Source organism: Homarus americanus, unplaced genomic scaffold, assembly GCF_018991925.1.
Source record: "Homarus americanus isolate GMGI-L3 unplaced genomic scaffold, GMGI_Hamer_2.0 scaffold41626, whole genome shotgun sequence".
NCBI lineage: Eukaryota > Metazoa > Arthropoda > Malacostraca > Decapoda > Nephropidae > Homarus > Homarus americanus.
This window is the reverse complement of record NW_024711250.1, coordinates 87,501-92,500: the sequence shown is the minus strand read 5'-3', so window position 1 is coordinate 92,500 and position 5,000 is coordinate 87,501.

Genomic DNA, 5,000 nt, shown 5'->3' with positions numbered 1-5,000 from the left:
TTTTTCATATTATTATTATTATTATTATTATTGTTGTTGTTGTTGTTGTTGTTGTTATTTTTATTATTATTATTATTATTATTATTCCCAACACCTTTTCATTACACGTTTAAAGACTCGTATGTATATTCAAGTGAGTATAAGGTATGTATGTAGGTATACCTGTATCTTCATATGTATACGGTGTATGTATATGTGGGTCACCTTCAGCATAAAATCCTCAGATAATACTGTAAAAAATATTCCTGCGTCTCTTGTGGTATAAATTTAACATAAACCGTTATATCAAGAACGTCTACCTGTCTCCCTCTTAGCCTCTGTAGAATGGGTGTGGTGGGTGGGCTGGTAGACGGAAGTGGTGGGTGGGTTGACGGAGTGGGTGGGACAGGGGTGGGTGGCAGACGGAGGTGGGTGGGTTGACGGAAGTGGTGGGGGTTTGACAGTGGTGGTGGGTAGACGGGAGGGTGGGTGGGTTGACAGGAATGGTGGGTGGGTTGACGAAGTGGTGGGTGGGTTGACAGAGTGGTGGTGGGTAGGCGGAAGTGGTGGGTTGGTAGACTTGAAGTGGTGGGTGGGTTGAGGGGTGGTGGTGGGTTGTGGAGTGGTGGGTGGGTTGACGGGGAGGGTGGGTGGGTTGACTGAAGTGGTGGGTGGTGACGGAAGTGGTGGGTGGGTTGACGGGAGTAGGGTGGAAAGTGGAAGTGGTAGGCAGAGAAGTGGTGGTGGGTGAGAGTGGTGGGTGGGTTGACGGAAGTGGTGGGTGGCAGAACGGAATGTGGGTGGGTTGACAGGAAGTGGTGGTGGGTAGACGGAAGTAATGGGTTCGTTGACGGTGGTTGATTGAGGGCGTGATGGAAGTGGTGTGTTATTGACGGGCGTAGGAGCGTGGTGGGTTAATAGACGGGCGTAGTGGGCGTGGTGGGTTAATAGACGGGCGTAGTGGGCGCGTGGTGGGTTAATAGACGGGCGTAGTGGAGCGTGGTGGGTTAATAGACGGGCGTAGTGGGGCGTGGTGGATTGGTAGACGGGCGTGATGGGGCGTGGTGGGTTGGTAGACGGATGTAGTGGGGTGTGGTGGGCTAATAATCGGGCGTAGTGGGGCGTGGTGGGCAAATAATCAGGCGGGCACAGGTGGGCAGGTAATGGTATCCAGTACTTAGGTAGGCGGGCGTTCATAGTCGAGTTCACAGCGCTGCACTGGGCGGGCAGGCGGGCGGATGGACGTGCGGGCGGGCGGGCGGGTGGTTGGGTAGGTGGGTGAGTGGGCGGCTCTGCATCTGGTGGTCGCCAGCTCAGGGGCCAACTCCTTCGCCCACGCATCACTTATCACTAACTTGGTTCAACTCTCATTAGCATCATCGTGTGACCCTCGAGAATCACGACCTCCTCCTCCACTTAACCCAAATATCCTTCAAAAATATCCAATGATTTTTTTTTTTCGTTTTCGTCTTGATTTTTGTTGTTGTCGTTTTTGTCTTGGACCCCAAATGTGTTTTTTTCGCTGTTAAGAATTTTGTTTTATTTTGTATTTGTCATTAAAAAAATAAAGGTGTCTGGTAGATAAATAAATAGGGGTTTGTTGATGTTTCAGGGTTTAGTGTTATGTATGTATGTATGTATGTATGTATGTATGTATGTATCTAATATATATGCATATATGTGTGTGTCTCAGGTAAGAAAGTGGTGTAGAGTAATAATGTTAAGTGAGGTGGCAGGTGAGGTGACGGCGATACCCTGCCTGTGTCCTATGCATGTTTCCACGCCTTCTCTCCCTCCCTCCCTCTCTTTCCCTCACTCTCACCTCTCCACTAACTCGAATATGAGAGTCTCTAAGCCTCAAGATGAATGAGACTCCAGGGGCGTTACTATAGCTTGGAATTTCATATACAAAACGCTCAAACGACGTAATGTAAACTTTAAAAAGAGGTATTTACACTTAAAACGTCAAATTTTGTCTTTCGTATATACCAACGTGAAAAAGACAACTATAATATACATATCACTTGTATCTAACACACACACAAACTTAACTAGTCATCTAATATTATACTTTGAATTTTGCGATCATTTATATATCAAGTATTACAAAAATTTTCCCTCCCCCTTCTCTTCAGGGTTCAAGCAACAGGTAAGCAACACACCTCCACAGACGTTCTGAGATACACTGGCGAGGTGATTGCATACTGCCTCTCTCCGACCTGCCCTTACTGCCTCACTCCTCCTCTGTTAATGTTATCGTTCTTATCCGTTATCATTATTTTCTTATTCCCATCGTCAAAATAATATATTGTTAAGTCTTACGATTTTAAATATTACATATGTTAATGAAATAAGTAGGAAATGGGCGCGAGATAGTGAAATGTGGGTTGCGTTTACCGTGGAGTTTTTAGCGTCTGGCAGCGGGGTGGGTGGGGTTGGGGACGCACTCACACACTCACGCAGTGGACGACGCACCTGGCCACAAGCAACATGATATTTCTCAGACCATCACCACACGCTTCTGAATTTCCTCAAACAAATAATATCATGTTTCTCATTCTCTATTTGTTGTCCATTTTTCATCATCATTTTGTGTTGATTCTCTCCTTGTATATTATTTTTCTTTTATATTTTTTGTTTAGAAATTTGTAATATCATCTTTGTGATTTTCTGTATAACTTAAATTCATCTAAAGTAGTTTTAATATAAATTTATTAGTATTTTACCTAAAGTACTGTAGCGTATATCAACAGGTGTTTTAATTATTTCACTTGAAGCGGAAGTTCATACCTTAACACCTGTTCATGTTAAATATGTATTCCACTAATGTTCTTTTTAACTTGTTCATATCAAATATCTTGTAATTTTTGAAGAACATTTTGAACAATATGTTATTTTATGTTCAGTTTATTTTCAATCTGACTTTTTCTGCTTGTGTTATCTTAGCCTTTTGTGCTCGAAGTAGTTATTTTGGCCGGGTGTAAAGTCTACATTGTGTAATACAGCATACGGCCCACGCAGTCATTTTGTTTCATCTGTAATTGGACGCCTTGATAAACTTCCTCAGTTCCTGCAGTAAAGAGCTTTAAAGAGTGTGTTTCATCCTGGTTGACAAAACACACTCTGAATTGTTCGCTATTTTAGACGCGTCATTAAAAGGTGTCATTTCTGCAGTGCCATTAACAATCTCTTTTTTTAGGGAATATTTAACATCTTCACTACAGGGACATCGTTTGTGTTTTGTTTTTTAGCCAACGATAGATTTTATTCAGCTCAGAGGCGACACTTGATTAAACAATTCTATTTAATCAAAGGCTTCTTCAGTAAATGTCATCCAAAAAATTGTAATAGGATGTTATATGCATTGTATACCTATGATACTTCTTTACACAACTCGTGTTTAGTCTCTGGTACTGCACTCAAGGGGTTAAATCATCGTAGTCAAGGGGTTAAATCATCGTACTCCAAAGGTTAAATCATTGCACTCAAGGGGTTAAATCATCGTAGTCAAGGGGTTAAATCATCGTACTCCAGAGGTTAAATCATCGTACTCAAGGGGTTAAATCATCGTACTCAAGAGGTTAAATCATCGTACTTAAGGGGTTAAATCATCGTACTCCAGAGGTTAAATCATCGTACTCAAGGGGTTACATCATTGTACTCAAAGGGTTAAATCATCGTACTCCAGGGGTTAAATCATCATACTCCAGGGGTTAAATCATCGTACTCAATAGGTTAAATCATCGTACTCCAGGGGTTAAATCATCATACTCCAGGGGTTAAATCATCATACTCCAGGGGTTAAATCATCATACTCAAGGGATTAAATGATCATCTTACTGAAGAAGATAACAACACAACTCTCGTTACATACTGAGTAACTTCATTAAATCTGAATAACTCAAACACGTGTCTAATTACATGTTCCTTTTATTGTTTTGTTCAAGATTAAAAGAAAAAATAAATTAGAGGAAATTGCTTTTAAACATTGGAAATCTACGAATATTTTGTTTCTGTCTGTCTGTCTGTCTGTCCCGCCGCTAGTGCTGTCCTGATGAAACGGCAGATAAGGGTTGATGATGGGTGGGTGGGTGGGTGTGGGTGGGTGGGAGACTGGGTGGGTGTAGGTCTCTCTGGCTTTGTGTCTGTTTGTTAGTTAAATTATAATTACTTCTGTGTTTATATATTTTTCGATGTTTAGTTTTCATCTCTCTGAAAGAATTTATGATAAACAAATTCTCTCCCACTGCCAAAAAAATCAGTTATCTGTCACCACACATAAGTTTTAGCCCCCCCCTCCTTCCCCCCTTGCCCCCCTTCCTCCTTGCCCCCCTTGTCCCTGTCCCCACCCCCGAAAAAAAAATAGTTGCCCATTTTTTTTTCTAAGTTCAATGTTGTCATTATTTTTATTTTATTTTTTAGGTTTTATTTCATATTGATTTATTATACATTTGGTTGGTATATTTTAGGTCATTATGTAAGGTGTGTGTGTGTGTGTGTGTGTGTATGTGTGTGTGTGTGTACCTGCTGGATATTCTCAACAAACATCATTACTTCCTCTCAAATACCCACAACCTCAACAATGTCATTAAACAAATCCGAAAAAAAACAAGAAAATTTAATCAGCACAAAAACATACTAATTCCTTCCATAACAAAATATATAATTCCATTCTGTTTATCAAATTTGTCTCTCTATATTTCACTCAGTCCCATAATGTATCGTGTCGCTCAACCCTCCCCCCTTGTAGTTCGTATAGGTTCTCAACAGGTAAAAACGGTATATCCAATGTAATATTTTTTCCCTCTTTTCAGACAGCTCTCATACATTCACCGCAGCCTGTGTCCGGGGCAGGTGTTGCTTCGAGCTCTGAGGTATGTAGCCTTTGTTAGGTTAGGTTAGGTTACGCTACGTTACCTTAGGTTAGGTTAGGTTAAGTTAGGTTAAGAATATAGCTCTCACACTTCAGTCAAAGCTTCCGGACAGGTTTCACAATATGGCCGCAACTACCTGAGCTTAAT